We start from the raw sequence: 19,138 nt of genomic DNA on the forward strand, positions 1-19,138 counted from the left end.
ATGTACAACTTTATGAATTATTGAAAGTTCATGAAAACAGAAAAGTTCAGCATTAGCAAACAGTACATAGTATTACGTATTAAATTCTCATTAAATTTAAGTAAGTTGCACTTTGCCTTTTATTTTATATGGGAAGTAGTTTTGAAGATGACCCATTGAACCCTATTTAGGAGGTTGAGAACCCTGTGACTGACCTTGGTGGGCTTCCACTTTAGATGCAGGTGAGTTTTGCCTCTTCTGAGGGAGGAAGGCATCTTGTAAGTTAGAGACAGTGGCCATCGCATCATATCCAATCCTTGAAATCGCACCATTACCCTGTTGTTGTTTTTTTTCCAGTAACTTTTAATGACATCCCTGTGATTACTAGCAGATAGCCTGCAGTCATGCCTTAAACTTGGGAGTCTGTGGAATTTTGAGTCCCACACCTGTGGGAATTGATGAAAGGACTTGCATGTCTGAATCAGATCACTGCCATCCAGGAGGGAGCCTCAGAAGTAGAGACCCAGCCTACAGAATCCCTACTGTAAAATCAAACATCCAGGATCTCCCCAGTGTAAAGTCCCCCGGGAGCATTCCACTGCATGGAACGTGACTTGGAAAATCAGTCACTGCAATCTGCTGAGGAAGTCAAAAGTGAAAGGGCAAAGCATCTCACAAGTTACTTCAACATGCTGGCAACAATGCTGCGGGATCTCCAGCCAGGCCCGGAGCCCAGATCGCACAGTCCCCTCTGTGGGCCATGCTGGGCACATGGGATCCATCCCAGTGCGGGAGGAGGTCACTGACAGCTTTGAGCAAGGGAGTGAAATGATATGACAAGCATTGTTAAAGCTCCCCTGGGTCCAACATGGTGAGCAGAATGGAGGGAAAGTGGAAGCAGGGCAACCGTTCAAAGGCCTTTGCAGTGACTCAGGCAAGTGACGATGTCACTGGACTTGGGAGACGGATGTGGAAGGGCAGCCAGAAGAATTCAAGATCTGCTTCAGAAGCACCACTAGGACTTGGTGATTTGGAGGAAGAGAAAGGTGAGAGATAACAGATGACTCCCCAGTTTCTGGCTTGAGAAAGTGAATTAACAGCTGTGCACCTTAATGAAATGGGGGGAAGGGAGGTCTGGAAAGGGTCTGTGATAGGAGAGCAAGAGTTGAAATTGAGGTGCCCATGACCTATCCAAGTTCACTAGCTGCTATCAAAGGTATAAAAGGAGCTACAAAGCACAGAGGAGTCGTGTGGAGCGATGGACGCCTGGGGCCGTTCTCACAGGTGATCCTTCCCACCTTCCTCTCGGGGTGCTTGTGTGTCCACCACTGTGCCAGCTCAAGGTGGGGGGGTGCACCGCACAGGGAGCTCATGGGGCCAGACTCGGCCAGGACATATGCAAGCTGCTTCTAAGACGATCTCCAGTAGTAAAGCAGATACCACCAGCTTTGGGGCTGAGAAAACAGTGCTGTTAACAGTAAAATGGGATTTGCATCACACCACAATGGGAAGTAAAGTATGTAGCCTGATAATTCTTCAATTAGAAGCATCAGAACAGGTCTGCTGATTTCTTGACACTGATGTTTTCAAGGAGTCCCGGCAGAAGGGTTTCGGTATCTAGCCCTGTGCCCTGACAGTTCCGCTGCTGGGTTGTACCATCCTGTTTGGGGGATTCCAAGTAGAATCTCCCCCAGGAAAATGTTAATCTAAGGCGGTACAGATGTAGAGGAAGGTCTCTCTCTCAAAAAAACACCGGAGAAGACGGCCTATTTTAGGAAAACAATGACTCACTGAAATCACATCCTGCTCTTAAGTTAACATGCTCCCTTCTGGACCGGAACCTGGTTTCCTATCATGATGGGTCTATTTTCCAATCTCTTTGACAATTTGCTTTCTAATTAAAAGTTGAGCCATTTTTTTAAAAATCACAGTTAACTAAACAATTCTACATGGCAATAAAGCACTGTGCTCTGCCACCTTGACTGATGGTACCATCTGCAATTATTTAAAGGAGAAGGCAAGGGAAGAAAATCACTAGATACAGCTAGATTAAGCTGCTCTAGTCCCTGTGAGTGTCTTCCTAGAGTAAGACAGCACAGCATTCACGTAAACTAATTAAAAGTTCCTGCATTTAAATAAACTCCAACCAAAATAAAACTTATAAGACTGATTGGAAGGTCTCGGGAGGAAGAGACCTACTTTTTCAAGAAAGCGGCCTGGCTGGCGGTAGAGGAAACACCAGGGTCAGACGGCATCTCTCCACAGCAGGCCAAAGCTCCCCCCACTGAGAGGAACACTGGAGTGGGTGAGACAGAGCCCCTGGGTTCTGTGAGAGCAGCGGCTGCTTCCAAGGGGAATGCGCAAGGTGGCGCAGGGGAGAGAAAAACCAGATGCCATTTGCATTGGCGACGTGGCTTCACGCAGGACGCCTACCTGCTCTGAGCCTGTTTACTGAAATGGGAAGTTACCGTTTGCCCCTGCCTGTTTCCTAGAATTGGTAGGAGAAGAAACTCTGGTGCTCCTCTAAAAGGAGAAGAACTCCTCAAATGGAAGAGACAACTGCTGGTTACTGTCAGGTAGGAAAGGCTGGGACAAGTCCTCTTAAGAGGATAGTGACCAACAAAACAGATAACATTACATGACGTTCCTACATTAGTGAGGAACGTGTTCAGGATATTCAGCAGGTGCAGTAAAAGCAGGTGAGAAAAGGAATCCGCTGACTCAATGATTTAAAACAAAAAAGGTTTGGAGCAGGGAGGTTGGTTCAGATGCAACTGTCTGTTGATTGAGGTAGCTCGGAAGATAATACGGATGGATGGATGGATGGATGGATTGATGGATGGATGGATGGATGGATGGATGGGGGAGGGCATCTGCCATCCAGCAGACAAGAGGGGCATGACCAAACCCCACCTCGAGTAATCCCATTCAACCACAGGGAGGCAGAGGCAGGGTGGGGAGCCATGCTCCCACCGTCACTGGTTCCCTGACCCGCCTGTCACCTCCCTTCCCCTCCCGCTTCTGGATTACTCCTCTTAACATGGACCCAAATTGCCCATGGAAGATAAAAACTAGATATGAAAGCTTTGCTTCATTTCACCACCAGCCAAAACACAAAGGACAACTAGAGAAGATTAACAATTTCGGATGCATGCTCAAAGAACAGAATCGATTTGAGAAGGATTTATAGTACAGACCCTACAAGGGTGTAGCGGTGGAGGTACAAAGTGAATCCGCCTGGGAGCTGATCGTCTAGAGTGGAGGCCAATTCACTGTGAATTCAATAAACGTTTACGGAGCCTCTACTATGCCCAAGGCCCAATTCAGATATGTCTCGAGGAAGTAACCGGGGAAAACAGGCAACTACAATCAAGTGTGGAAGTGCTACGACGGGGTGGGGGTCACAGAGAAGGAGCGCCTGCATTCCATACAGCCGCAAGAGAACGGTCAGAGGAGGGGCACGAATGGTAACGTAAAGCCCGTTGGGATACGTGTCAGTTAGAAGGAGAGAGTATTGTGGGGTTCAAAACAGGCAGCACTTGATAAAGGCCTTGAGGGATGACTAGGAACTTGGCCAGGCAGAGGAAGGTAAAATAATACATACAGAACTGGGTGTGTTTAAGGAACGACAGGGACGGTCAACCCTCCAAACATGGTTTCCCTCTTAAGAGAATTTTAGTAGGACACAGATTCACTTCTATTTACCTTTTCTTCAAGAACTGCTGTTTCAATAGTTTCAGCAAACTGATTTCCAGGAAAGGTGACTTGGGTTATTCCTGTTGAGAAATCAGAAAAAGAGGTATAATAGGTTTGGTGGGACTACCCTCCACAGACCTCTTTTTTGTGACACCCCCGCCAAGCCCGTTCGCGTCAGTCACCCCCCTCCCCCGAGGGACTGGCGTGTTGCAGCAGCCACACTGCCTCCCTCCCTTCCTTCTTTCCTCATTTGAGAATAAAGACATGCAAACTTAGGCAGGCAGCAGTGAGCCCTGATCCAGAGAAACACACACACACACACACACACACACACACACACACGCACGCACGCACACGCACGAGATGAACAGGACCGCACAGCCCCTGAACTAGAGGAGCCTTCCTGCTCCAGCCTGCTCCCTGCATTCCTGAGATTCCTGCAACAGACCCTCTGCTAACTACAGCTGGCACGAGAGCATTTCTGTTCCTTGCAAACAAAAATTACTTATTTAAAAATAAGAGATCCAGGGTTGGGACTAAAAAAACAAACACAAGCAGAGGGTGAAGAAATAAAGGCTTCTGAAACAAAGCCTTGGGAAAAAATAAAAGATGAGAGGGAGTGACCTGGGCCTCTGAACTACTGTCCCATAACACCTGAGAGGAAAGGAAGAGAGAGATGTGGGAAACCCAGAGAGTAGATCCAACAAATAATTCATAAAGTCCCGGCAGTATTAAATATTAAGATGGAGACCCAGATACTGGGGAAAAGGGGCTCTTAATATGGGTACTATCCATAACAAAACAAAATAAGAATCTCAATGAAATACAAAGGTGGGAGACTCTGAAAGTGTCTATAGCAAGTAAGGAATAACTGAGTAACTATACAATGCCTATCATTACTAAAAAGAGAAATGTAATAACTCAAGGATAAGTCTTGATTTACTGCGCTGTGCTTTTTTTTGTCTTAAACAATCAGCATTTTATTTACTCATGGTTTGTGGGTCAGCAATTAGTGCTGGGCTCAGCGGGGTGGTTCTTCTTCTGGTCTACTCATGTGGCTACAGTCATGTGGTGGCTCAACGGAGCCGGATGGTAGACCAGATGACTTAGCTCATATGCTAGTGATTGGTACTAGCTGTTTGCGCTGCCTTTAGAGTCTACTTTAGTAAATGTGAACATTTTTTTTTCCTGAGATCTTGAAAGATTTATGCCCTCTAACCCCTTGACCTACTTTTCCATTGGTTCTTGAGTTGGTCAACCATGAACTCACCTACTGTAGGGCTTCAAGACTCTTAACACCTTCTAGTCCCCTCTACTAGGGAGCATGGTTTTTGTGAAGTTCAAAGATGAGGGTGTGTGAAACAGAGGGCTGGGAGGCAGGGCTGGAGAGTAGAAGGGTCTTCAGGGGGTCTGAATGCCAGGTTAAGTTGGATGGACTTTATTCAAGCAGCATTAAGAGTCTAGATGACTGCAGTCTAATCCCATATTCTCTAAGAGATAATTACTCCTCCGAAAATGTAGAATGTTAAAATTGGGCTACAGAGAGAAAATATGACCCAAACCACAAAGACTAAAGCAGTCAGCTAGAAATGAAGTCGACGCGAGCTGTGACTTCTACCCTTGACAGGGTGCTTCGCCTGCTACTCTCGGCTCATTAGCTGCAGCAAAGGCTTCTGGGCCTTCTAGGCAGCTCAGTGCTCCAGGGGCTCATTGGAGCATCAACTTTCACTCTGCAGGGAGCAGAACAGCGACAGGGACACCAGCGGGCCTGCAGGACAGGCTGAAGGGCAGCAATCCTGTCCGCTCACCCCAGACCTGGCCCCTGGGAGGCTGGTGCCACATCCTATCTGTCCATTCCCAGCAGCAGAGGCACCTGCGCTCTAAACTCAGCCCCGCTTTCTCCCCTCCGGGCCTCAGTTTCCTTGTCCACAAAACCAGGGAGGGAGACAGGACCTGTGGCACTCAGAGGGTGGTCTGCAAACCAGTGCCATCCACCACCTCCTTGCTGTTGGCTCACAATAAGTACAGAAATTAAGGGCAGCTTTGAAGCTTTTACTGCTTATGACATTGCTACACAGCCAAGCACGCGATCAGTGGAAACGTCTTGTTGAACAGATCACAGACTGGTGTACAAGTTTCCTGCAGATGCCATAATACATTACCACAAACTGGGTGGCATAACACAACAGAAATTTATTCTGTCACAGTTCTGGGGGTCAGAAGCCTGAAATCAAGGTGTCGGCCGGGCCACACTCCCTCCAGAGACTCTAGGGAAGAAGAAAATGCTCCCTGTGTCTTCCAGCTTCTGGTGTCCCCTGGCTTTCCTTGGCTTGGGGCCACATCACTCCTCCGCTTCACTGCCTTCTCTGTGTGTGTGTGCGTGTGTGCATGTGTGTGTGTGTGTAAAATCTCTTTCTTCCTCTCTGTTATAAGGACACTTGTCATTGCATTTAGGGCCCACTAGAGAAGTCATCCAAGATGACTTCATCTCAAAAATCCTTATCTTGGGACTTCCCTGGCAGTCCAGTGCTTAAGACTCCAAGCTTCCACTGCAGGGGGCACGGGTTCCATCCCTGGTCAGGGAACTAAGATCCCACAGGCCGCATGGCAGGGCCAAAAAAAAAAGAAAGGACAACAAGATTTAAGCAATGTTAATTAAATCATGTCACACCTTGGGTAGAAATCTTGGTGGACTCTCATTAGAATAAAATCTTAATTTCTTTTAAAAAAAAAATCCTTATCTTAATTACATCTACAAAGACCGTTTTTCCAAATAAGGTCACATTACTTGGACCTTATTTGGAAAAGCTTATACCACTTTTTCTGAAAAGAAAAGCATAGCAAATAGCAGTTGCTAAGGCAACGTAATGACGTGGTTTAAGGGAGATCACCCTGGAGGGAGGGAGCAACAGGGTATACTACGTTTCCTAACACAGGTATACAAAATACATAAGATGCTTCTCAATTCCTGCCTTCCAGGGCCCTGATATGAGTAGGGACACACATAAAAGAGTAAATGAAGCCAGTGTAACATCTCCTCATTCTCAAGAGTTCTGATCAAATACTCAACAAGATACTCGCAAACCGAATTCAACAGCATATTAGAACCAAACTTAAATATACAACAATAATATAAGAAAATGTAAAGAGCAAAACCCATCTTTGGGGCCACCATACCGCCGACTACAACTGCTTTGGATACTGTGGAATTCATGCGTGACCAGTTGTACCTGTTGTGCACTGTACGCTCATATCAGTTCACTGCTGGAGAAAAAAAACGCTGCCCTGCCTCTCACTCAGTTGTGACCCCAGCTCTTCCTCTGCAGCCCAGGAGCCCGGGCAAGACCAGACGGCAACGGACACCCCTGGTAAAGGAAAGGAGGCTGCCGGGTGGCAGGGCGGTGAGGGGCAGGTGCACACTGTTCCCTCAGCCCTTCCCAAGGCTGGTCTCCCACCTTACCTTGCAGGCAGTGTAGGAGCCGCTCCCTCCCTTCCCCATCCTCCCGTCCCTCAAATGGCTTCAGTTGTAAAGTGATTAAATTTATCAGGGTTTTTTGTTCAAGTGTGCCTCCCTCATCCCATCAAATGCTCAGAGTTTTCAATGTCCAACTTTGAGAACAGAAACAAAACTGGTTTATTAAAATCCTTGTGTACCTGTCCTGCTGCTGACATATCCTCTCCCCCAACATCCTGCCCTGTAACCTCAGAAAACACTCACGAAGTTTCCAGGCTTCATGACAGGATGGAGGCAGCGCTTGGAAATTTGACAAAGCAAGGATTTCATTTCTCATTAGAAGTTTTCTTGCCTTGCAGGAACACTCCTTATCAAAGGAACTACTATGTTGACTCCTTTTGCTATGTTACATTTCAGCCTTAAGGGGCAGACCGTGTCAAAATACCAGAGAATGTTTAAAATGATAACACTTGATGCAGGTCTGGCCACAGCAAAGCGGGCACTCCCATCATTCAACTACTGGTAGGAGTGTAACAGGCACAATCTTCCTGGAAGCAATTTGACAAATTCTTATTAAATGGCTTAAAATTGTACGCACCCTTTAATGTTGTAATTCCATTTTCAGACCTCTACACTAGGGAAAGAATCTGAAATGGGGACAAAACTTAATGCTCAAAGATATCCATGGCAGGGTTATATATGAGATTTAAAAAATTAGAGATGAAGTTAATAGCCAAGAATAGGAAATGATTAGACAAATTATGGTAGATTCATGAATCAAGTTTTACGCAGCCATAAAAATGACATTTTACAAAGTATTTCTAATAAAAGTAACAACTACAATAATAACAGTTAATCCTTACATGGGCCAGGAACTGTCCTAAGCTTATCAGGTGCTTTACATATATGAACCTTCTTAAGCTACTTAGGTAGATACTGTTATTTTTATTTTTAGGCTGCGCTGCACAGCATGCAGGATCTTAAGTTCCCTGACCAGAGATGGAACCCGTTCCCCCTGCAGTGGAAGAACACATCCCTAACCACTGGACCACCAGGGAATTCCCAGTAGGTACTGTTATTATTCCCACTTTACAGATCAGAAAATGGAGGCACCAAGTGTTAAGACACTTGCTCAAGATCATCCTTCTAGTAAGAGACCACACAGGGATTTGAGCCCACACAGTCTGACTCAGAAGTCCATGCTCTTACATACAGATGGTCAAGAAGCACATGAAAAGATGTTCAACACTGCTAAGTATTAGAGAAATGCAAATCAAAACTACAATGAGATATCACCTCACACCAGTCAGAATGGCTATCATCAAAAAATCCACAAACAACAAATGCTGGAGAGGGTGTGGAGAGAAGGGAACCCTCCCTCCTACACTGTTGGTGGGAATGTAAATTGGTACAGCCAATATGGAAAACAGTATGGAGGTTCCTTAAAAAAACTAAAAATAGAGCTACCATATGATCCTGCAATCCCACTCCTGGGCTTATATCTGGAAAAAACATGGTCCGAAAGGATACATGCACGCCAATGTTCACTGCAGCACTGTTTACAATAGACAAGACATGGAAGCAACCTAAATGTCCATCAGCAGAGGAATGGATAAAGGAGATGTGGGACATATATACAATGGAGTATTACTCAGCCATTAAAAAGAATGAAATAATGCCATTTGCAGCAATATGGATGGACCCAGAGATTATCATACTGAGTGAAGTAAGTCAGACAGAGAAAGAGAAATATCATATGGTATCACTTATATGTGGAATCTATAAAGAAATGATACAAATGAACTTGTTTACAAAACAGAAACAGACTCACAGAATTAGAGAACGAACTTATGGTTACCAGGTAGGAACGGTGGGGGGAAGAGATAGTTAGGGAGTGTGGGATTGACATGTACACACTGCTATATTTAAAATGGATAACCAACAAGGACCTACTGTAGAGCACAGGGAACTCTGCTCAATATTATGTAACAACCTAAATGGGAAAAGAATTTGAAAAATAAAAAAATATATATCCATTGAAGAAAACATACATTAACATGATATTAAATAAAGCAGACCGTCATAAGCTAAAAAAAAAAAAAAGTCCATACTCTTAAATCCTGTGATAGTCTGAATACAGTGATGGCCCCAAAGGTCCTAACCCTAGAACCTGTATGTGCTACCTTAGATAGAGAAAGCATCTCCGCAGATGAAGAATCTTAAGATGGAGAGATATCCTCGATCATTGGGTGGGCCCTAGATGCCATCACAAATGCTCTCAAAGAGAGACAGAGGGAGATCTCACACACACACACACACACACACACACACACACACACACACACAAGAAAGGCATGTGAAAACAGAGGCAGGTATTGAAGAGATAGGGCCACAAGCCAAGGAATGCCAGCAGTCACCAGAAACTGAGAGGGTCAAGGAATGGATTATCCCCTAGAGCCTCCACAGGGAGTACAATCCTTATACCTTGGTTCAGACTTCTGGTCTCCAGAACTGAGTGAATAAATTTCTGCGGCTTTAAGCCAACCAGTTTGTGGAAATTTGCAGTCACAGGAAACTAACACAAGCTCCCATGCTGTACTGCTCTCAACGCAAGATAAAATATTCATATGTTAAATGGGAAAAGTAGAAATCAAAATTTATACACAATGATCTTAATTATGCATATAAAAATGCATGCAAATACAACAAAACGTTTTGTAGTGATTATCTCTGAATACTAGAATTATGGGTAATTTTCAGCATTATGCCTTTTGGTATTTTTCCAAATTTCTACAATTAATGTGAATTCCTTTTACAAAGAAACGAAGAAAAAAATTTTTTTAATTAGCAACTCATCATACTTCTGCAGCTCTAACTCAATCATAAAAATCAGAAATCAAGAAAACTCCCTGAGAATTTTCTTAATTCAGTTTCAGAACAAAACCTGAAAAATCAGCCACCCAGGTGCATTCCATTCCCTACGTGACTCCACTCAACCCTCAGCCTCTCTAAAGCCTATTTGTTTTCAGACTCTGGCAGGAACATGACGTGGCTGAAGAAGTTTCAGGCTTTGAAACAAGAGGATAATCTGAGCTGCTGCATGTTTTCCTGTCTCTCTATCCACACGTGGCAATGGGGAGGAGGGACCAGAGGGAGGTCTTTACGCATTCCCAGAGCTCAGCCAGCCCAAAGTGGTGTGGGCCACACACCAAAAACCAAGAGCTCTGGTTAATAAGCATGGAAATGTTTGATTTCTCTGTAGGTGACTTCACAGAATGAATCATCGCATTAAACACCGGCTTAATCTTCTTACCGAAGTCCGGAGTCCAATCCTATTGTGTTGCAAAACCCTCCTGCTATCATCTGTCCAGGCCGTCAGAGGACCAAAGCCCAATTTTACTGTATCAACATCACATCCTTTGATTAAATATTTTCCTATAAAGAGTGTATTAACATTTTCCCGCAATATATGGGCAGAACTGGATCAAAACAGAAAGGAGGATGTGCTTTGTGTGTTGTTTTTTGGGGCAGAGAAGGTAAAAGTCACTGGTTCCCTCCAACGTGGTCCAGGTCAGAGCCGCGAGGCATGAAAAGCACATATACGGCTTTATTCAGCCCACCCTGTACGGCGCAGCAAGCTCGGGCACTGGAGTAACGGGACCACAGCGTGGGGTTTATCCTTTAGTCTCTGAGCACATTTATTCGCTCTTTGTCCAGCCAATCAACATATAAAAGCACCTACTATGTGCCAGGCACTAAGAAGAGGTTGGCTCACATTTTAAGAGACCCTATCTCCAACACGCTATACTCTCAGATGATACAGCTGGGCAAACGGCCCCCATCATTACTGAGCTTCTTCATCAGTCTTTTGGATTACAAGGACGCCAGCAGTAGCAAAATGCTGGGAGGGATACCTAAACGGGACCGGCAGAGCTTTGAAAATGAGAACAACAGAAAGCAAATGGTTTAGCACTGTGTACAGTCCACCCTCTGTGTCTGCAGGTTCCACATCCACCGATTCGACAACCACAGACCAAAAATATTCGAAAAAAGAAAAAAAATTTCCAGAATGTTCCAAAAGGCAAAACAAATTTGCCACACACTGGCAACTATTTACATAGCATTTACATTGTACTTACGACTACTTACGTAGCATTTACATTGTATTAGGTATTATAAGTAATCTAGAGATGATTTAAAGTATACAGGAGGATGTGTAGAGGTTATATGCAAATATTATGCCATTTTATACAAGGAACTTGAGCATCTGGGGATTTTGGTATCTGCGGGAGTCCTGGAACCAATCTCCCCTGGATACCGACAGACAGCTGTACCTTCCAACATACTATCAACACAACACTTGTAATTTCGGGGGATCAGTTGATGATCCTTGAATCTCCCACTTAACCATCTACTTCACACAAATAGTGTATTACTATTTTCTCAAAGTCTGTTTTTTTCTTTTTGCTTGCCACTGTATGCCTAAATCTACCAGCGTCTAACCTTAAGAAGTACTCGTTAAATACCTGAGGTATAAATTAATGCCTGAATAAACATGGGTAATCAATTTAATAATCTGTAGAAACGGAAAAGCCAGTCTACGAAATTATTTCCCAAAGAAAATTCCAAGGAAACTAATCCTATGAGATATACCAAGAAAAGAAGGTTCACGTGCTATTCAACAGGAGAAATATTACATTCCGTAGCCTCCCATCCCCCTTAAAAATTCACAATGCATATTATATAATAAAGAACATGGGAAAGCTTTCAATTAAATACCTATTTGAACTTCCCAAATCAACTTAAACACAGAAGCCCTTTCATGATTAACACTTACTGATATCAGGGAACGAATGTTCTAAGGTAACCCTGGGAAAATACTAACACAGATTCTTCATTTGTTCAAAGACCATTTATTAAGCCCTTGAAATGATCATAATATGATGATGATGAAGACAGGCAACATTAAACAAGTTAACATTTAATAGGCATGGTACTTGGTGCTACTGCCACCCAAGATAAATACGAAACCTGGCTCACAGTCTACCGTCTACTGGAAGAGACCCACGAGCACATGATGAGTACAACCAGTATTAACTGAAGTGACAGACAGACACATGCGCATATACGCATGTATACATACATATATACAAACATATGTGAATATCTGCACTCTTAGACACAAGAAGGGAGAGAGTGCTCCAGGCAGACGGGAAGCAAGAGCGTCCAATGTGTGCAGAGGAATGAAGACAGTTTGTTCTTCTCCAGTGGTTTTCAAAGTATGGTCCAAGACCCTCTCGGAGGGTGCTGCCAGGTCAAAACTAACTTCAACGGTGTGATATTTTCACTGATGGTGCGGAAACAATGGTGGGGAAAACTGCTGGCGCCTTAGCAAGAATCAGGGCAGTGGCATCTGACTGTATTAGTGGTCATTGTGTTCTCTACTGCCGTACTTTCACGGTTTAAAAAAAAAAAGGTCAATTTCAACTAAGAATATCCTAATGAAGCAGTAAAAATTATTAATTTCGTTAAATATTAACCTTGAGTGCACATCTTTTTAAAATCCCTTGTGACAAAATGAGAAGCACTCGTAAAGCACTTCTGCTACAAGCCAAAGTAGGGTGGTTGGTTTTGGGGAAGACAAAGCACTCGTACAACTGAGCTGCAAAGCTGAATTAGCCACTCCTTTCCACCAGACACCATTTTAAACTGGAAGAATGACTGACAGAAAAACTACGGTGACTCAGATTTGGGTATTTTTAGAAGGAATAAAGTGAGCTTGTTATTTCAAGGAAAACTGACAGTATCTGTTGCTAAAGAAAAATTTGAGCTTTCAAGCAAACATTCAAATTTGGAAAAACTTGTATTGGCCACTGTGAGCTTTAGAGCATCTCAGTACTTGGCTTTTCAGATGACAGCAGCAGTGACATTAACAAACGTGATATTACCCAAATAAGTCATGCATGATGTTACAAAATGCATAAAAGATCCTTTTAAAGTGCAAGACAGACCATACGGTTTTAATGTAACAGAATATGAGAAGTTCACTGATACACGGTTTCAGATTCTATACTGCAACAAACCTTTAAGAAACTATCACTTGTCAAGCTCCGATGTAGTTTCAAAGACTCTCCACAATTAACTGAAAAGGTTATTAACCATTCCTCCCTTTTCCAACTACATTCCATGTAAGGCTGTATTTTCTTCATACAGTTCAACCAACACAACATACTGCAACAGAATGAAGGCAAAAGCATTGATGAGAATCCAGCTGTCTTCCATTAAGGCAGACATTAAAGATACCTGGAAAAGAGTAAAACAATGGTGCCCTTCTCATTAAATGTTTTTTGCTTTAGAAATAGTTATTTTTCATTAAAAGTGTTATTTGTGTTATATAATGCGTTTATTATTGCTATATTTAAACTAATTTAATGAATACTTTAAAATCTTTTCAATTTTGATTGCTAATATTGTAAATATTGCTAAATATAATCCACATAACTGAAAGCTCTTTGAGGGTCTCACTAGTTTTTAAGAATTTTTAAAGGGGTCCTGAAACGAAAAGTTGGCGAGCTGCCGGTCATGGGTGGTGAGGAGGGAAGGGTGAAGAGGCAGCAGGAGAGGGCTAGCAGTGGCCTCCCGCACTGTGATGAGGGGTTCAGAACTGATCAGACAAGAACCAGAGAAGGGGTGTAGTGCACCAAAGTGACACGGGCAGATCTGTCTTCTAAAGAAAGAGCAAGGACAACATAAAGCTGCCCTCTGCTCCATGAACTTATGATTCTAAAAGCAAGTCAGTCTGATGGGAAGTCAAACTGTAGCACACTGAAGGTCCATTACTACAATCTAAAAACTGAAATATAAATTTCTATAAAAGAGTAGGAACAGAAATGTATTAAAATTTAATGATGGAAGCGAAAGAAGCAGGGTCTTGCAAAATAGACTTGCAACCAACTAGAATACTGCAAAATGAGGGAAATCATCAGTAACAGAGTCCAGGGCTTTAAAAATCGAAAGAGACCAAAATCAAGATGCATTTGGGGCAAGTCTGAAGAATAAAAATAAAGGAGCCAGTAAGAGCAATAAACCGCAGCAATAAAGAGGGAAAATGGATGCAGCCCAGAGAAGACAAACAGAAGCCTTTAGAAATAAACAGAAGTCGGGAGGACGGAAAATCAGCTCCTATTTCCAGAGCGTGCAATCTATCCACTCCACCACAGGGCAGGGGGCAAAGGGTGCAGGAAGCACCTGGAGAGGAAGGCGGCCCGTGCAGAGTCCACCACTGGAACGGAAATGCTCGCCTGGACAAGAGTCTCACCCAGGAAAAGGTGGATTACGCCAATCAAGAACACAGAGAAGAGACAAACACAGCTATTAAAATTTGCTCTCGAGGAGCTTAGAGTCATTATTTTCTAAGTCAAGAAAACAGAAACAAAACAAAAAATCAATAGGATAGTTATAACTAAAATGAGAATGGTGTGCTCTAAAGAACTCAACTAGAAGAGCTTGTCAAGTTTCTCGAACTTGGCCTCAGTTTCCTCTTCAGCAAGACTGGACTCCCCAAAGTTGGTGGGAGAAGAGGGAAGTGAGCGTGCAGCTGGCATATGACAGGTGCTCAGTAAACGCAAGCTGTAATTATTCTCACTGTAGGTATGATTTCAGGGCCTATGTAGAATACAGAGTTGACACTACGCTACTCTAAGCCAGAAAGCTCCCAAGGTCAAAGATGATGGTTTGAAAAATCACCAATATGTGAGCTTAAAGAAGGAATTTGAATGGCTTTGGCCCAGGGCTACACTCACTCAACAGGTGAGAGAACTGCCCTTGACCTTGTGGGCCTGTTACCACCGGGCCCCGAGGGCGTCTCCAATCTCTAAGGGACATGCCAAGCACTAGAAGTCCCAAGTAAGAAGGGAGAAAAAGTCAAACCACCACCTTCCAAAACAGCCAACGCCGCTGTCATGTAACTTTCATGCACAATTTATCTCCCCTGATTGTCATAATCAGCCAGGATACGGATGGGTACAGTGTCATCACCCCCATTTTACATCTCAGGGCTGAAATGCAAAGAAGTGGTGTAGCCAGGACCCCTATCTCTTTTTTTTTTTTTTTTTTTTTTTGCGGTACGCGGGCCTCTCGCTGTTGTGGCCTCTCCCATTGCGGAGCACAGGCTCCGGACGCACAGGCTCAGCGGCCATGGCTCACGGGCCCAGCCGCTCGGCGGCATGTGGGATCCTCCTGGACCCGGGCATGAATCCGTTTCCCCTGCATCGGTGCCACCAGGGAAGCCCCGACCCCTATCTCTTGATGTGAGGCCCAGGACTCTTTCACTCGACCACACTGCCCACCCTCACAGGGATTTGAGAGCCCACCCAACAGACGTGGACCAACAGCTCTTCAAGCCAAACACGAGGCTCCACCTTTCTTCACCACCCATAGCTAATGGAACACCCAGTGACCATTCACTGATTCACATGCCAGACACTGTCCTTGGGGCTGGGACTGCATGCCAGTCTCTGCACCCCTGGACCCCAGACAGACATCAAGTGAACAAGGAACTATTTCTTTATAGATGTAGTAGGTGCTGGGAACTTGCAGTCCAGGGTACCATGGGGGCAGGTCATGCAGGGCCTGAGTCTGAGAGGTCATGGGAGCACAGGCAGGGGTCCCGGCGGTTCTCAAAGCCTTCCTTCGAGCCAGGAAGAGCTGCGAGGCTCAGGAGGTCAGCAGGACCAGGCTGCGCAGGCAGGCCTTGTGACCACATAGATTGCACACCCTCCTAAAAGCGCAGGGCCTTGCTACAGAGAAGCAGCAGCATCCAATTTGCAATGCAGAGTACTGGGGCTGCAGCTTGGAGAGGGGGAGAGGATAAGAGTAAAGGTACAGATGTCTGTCAAACAGAAACTTTCCAACTTTTGTTTTTACCACAACTTGCAGAGTGAGAAAGACACTTTACTGTGTAACCCAGTATGTGTCCACACACCCAGTGTCTGAGAGGCAGGCTACCAGCCTGACCTGGCTAGTTTCCCTGAGCCTCAGTTCCTCTCCTGTGAGGCAGAGATAACAACAACGATACCACTGCATCAGCTGTTACAGGGAGAAGTAAGTCAGTGTATGAAAAGCCCTTCGCAACGTTAACCTTTTTCTGTAAAACTCTTATTATACACAAACACAACTTTCACAAAATAAAACTCAACCTTACTATGTGTACTCCACTCTCATGCTTTCCATTCTACTTCTTTTTTTTTTTTTTTAACGCTGGTAAAGACCCTCTAAATTAATTTCAGAACCCAGTCACTGGGGTCATGACCTCCAATTGGAGATGATGGCTTGGACCTGGATGATGACAATGGAGGAGAGAGAACTGATAGGATTGGGGAATGATTAGTCAGTTACAGGGGAGAGAGGGAGGTGTCAGGTGACTCTCAAGCCTCTGGAATGATGATGGTACCATTTGAGACGGGAACCTGGCGGTGGCGGGGGTGGGGGGGGAACCAGGTGTACGTCTGTGGGAGGAGATGGAAAGATCAGACTCTACGTTCCAAACTTCCTGCCAGGAGGATTTGGGTGAGGTGACAAAGGGAGCCTTCACTTAAACGCTTTCCACCAAGCAGGGAACCACGTAGAGAGCTCTCACACCAGAACCACAGCTACTGATACAGAATGCGTTTTTCCAGACTGTGCTGGGGAGGTGGACAGCCTTTGTGAACCATGCCCAGAAGCCAGTGAGTGCCTGATGGAGGACCCGGGGACTTGGGGCTCCCGCCAAATGTCTTTCCTTATCTGACCAACATCCAGCACTAAACACATTTAATTAGAGTCCGTCTGCCCATCTGTTTCCTCTACTAAGTGAGCTGCTTTAGGGCAGGGACCACCCTGGCTCACCCCACCATCTTTCTGCTCGCCAGGCCTCCCCAGCACGCTGCCCTACCCACTGCCTCTGGTAGGTGCTCAATTCAGCGATGCAACAGGATAAAACTCCCGAAAAGGCCACTTACAGTTCAGGAAACTGAGACAAGGCACGGCAGATGGGAGTGGGGAGGCAGAATCTGCCAGGAGAATTCTGGTCACTTAAGGGTGTGAGCCAACAAAAGGCCAACTGTTCACAGAGAAAACGAGTCTTCAAAAAATGTTAAGACTCTGGAATGCACGATGGGTGTGGGGATCTTCATCATAATGATGAGAAACACTAAGCGAGTCTGGAAGAGAATCAGGAAGACCAAATATAAAACAGGAAACGTCCAAAGGTCATGCTGGATGCTTAACTCTTTACCTCACTTCGCTTGCTACATTCTTCCATCAGCTCAAGGCCTTCGATGGCATGCCTCTCTGTTTCCAATCCTCTGCCATCTCCAAAGCCCAGTTCCTTGTATGTCACCTGTTTTTCCTACATATACATGACCTATACCCCCAACAGACAGGAACGGTATTACACAGCTTCTTATTCATCCACCCCCATGCCTTGCACAGACAAGGCACCCCATAGTAGTTGACTGATTTTTATACTGATTAATTTATTTTGGCATTAGATTCCAAATAGATTCATGTTTTCTAGTCTTACCCCCTTTAGTTGCCACTGTTACTAAAGCTGTCATTTTTAATAGTAACAGTTGTATTTATTAAGTACCTACCACATACAACGCACAACTAAGGACCTTAAATACATCTCCTACAATCCTCAATCTGCAGGGTTGGGATTATTATTTCCATTTTACAGATGACAAGATTGAGCTTCAAAAAGACAACATGGTTTAGTAAGTGGCAACACTGGGATTCAAACCCAAGGCTGCTCAACTCCAACGTCAAATAAGCATGCAATCACTCTAGAATTTTGGCACTATTTTCCCTGGCACAGAGGCTGGAAAACAGCCCATCTGATAGGAAGTCCACACTCCATACTCACCAAAGACATAAACAGGGCTCAACTCGGAGAAAGCTTTTTTAGGCTTGAGAAGGCCACAATTTAACAAGACCCATTCATTCACTTCCTACAAATACATACGTCAAGATTATTTTAACTCCATGACTTCAACAAATGGAACGTGCTAAAGGCATCACTTGTTTCTGAAAGAGTGTTTAGGGAATGCCCTGGCATCCCAGTGGTTAGAACTCCGCACTTCCACTGCAGCGGCCCCCGGTACTAGGGTCCCACAAGCGGGGCCAAAAGAAAATAAAAATAAACTTCTCAAAAACAAGAATGTTTAACTTAAACTAAGAAACAAACAACGCTCAGAATAATCAAATCATTAGTGTCAAGTAGTTAATAAAATAATCACAAAACTCGTAACGGCTTATCTCCTATGTAACACTCTGCCCAACGCTCTCACATACATTATTTGAACATCTCAGTCACTGAGGCAGTTATGGTTACCTGCTGCACACGTGAGAGAAAACCAGACTGAGAGAAGTTCAGTGAGTCGCTGAGGGTCACCATGCCTAGTACTCAGAACTCTGTTATAAGCAACAAAAGAAAGCACCTCTGAGTGGTGCGGGCACAAGAGAAAACTAGCTGTAGCGACGGGACCGTGGGGCAACTAGGGACTCCCAGCGACCCCGTCCCTCTCCCGGCCTCTCTCTGCCTGCAGCTTCCTCCCACCCCCGGGCAGCCCAGCTTTCTCCTCCAGACAGGAAACCAGGGCCGCTGGAGTGCCAGACCCCCATGTCCCTGGCCTCACCACCCCAGACGAAGAGGCTCGTGGGCCTCGTGTTCAAAACTCCAGGGAGATGCGTTTGAAATGATGTCCTAAGACATCCCTCCATCAAATCCTCTCCCCTCTCCACAGTCTGCACCGCCTCCCCTTAATTTCTTTGATCTGGCTGAGGGCTCCCAAAGTGGTAAAACCGGTTTTACGCTTTTCCTTTGTAATCTCCACATAGGCGGCTGCCTCACATTCCCTTTGGTACAGGATAGCCCTGCACTGGCAGCTCTGTAGAAACAGGCGGGTCAAGCCCCATTTTAACCTCCTTATCACATGCTGAAATTACTGCCTTGGAGTCTCTGAGATACCT

The 19,138-nt window shown here is 44.8% G+C and overlaps 1 protein-coding gene across 2 annotated transcripts in view; it reads right to left on the bottom strand.

Annotated features, from left to right (window-relative positions):
• Positions 1-19,138, bottom strand: part of SMCO4 (single-pass membrane protein with coiled-coil domains 4) — a 70,854-nt gene that overhangs the window by 18,618 nt on the left and 33,098 nt on the right. For both annotated transcript variants that reach the window (XR_013829310.1, XM_079928177.1), the window contains exon 2: positions 3,685-3,755. The gene's annotated coding sequence lies outside the window, so the exon portion shown is untranslated. The remainder of the gene's footprint in view (positions 1-3,684; positions 3,756-19,138) is intronic.

The sequence above is a fragment of the Stenella coeruleoalba genome (assembly GCF_951394435.1).
Source record: "Stenella coeruleoalba genome assembly, chromosome: 8".
NCBI classification, from domain to species: domain Eukaryota; kingdom Metazoa; phylum Chordata; class Mammalia; order Artiodactyla; family Delphinidae; genus Stenella; species Stenella coeruleoalba.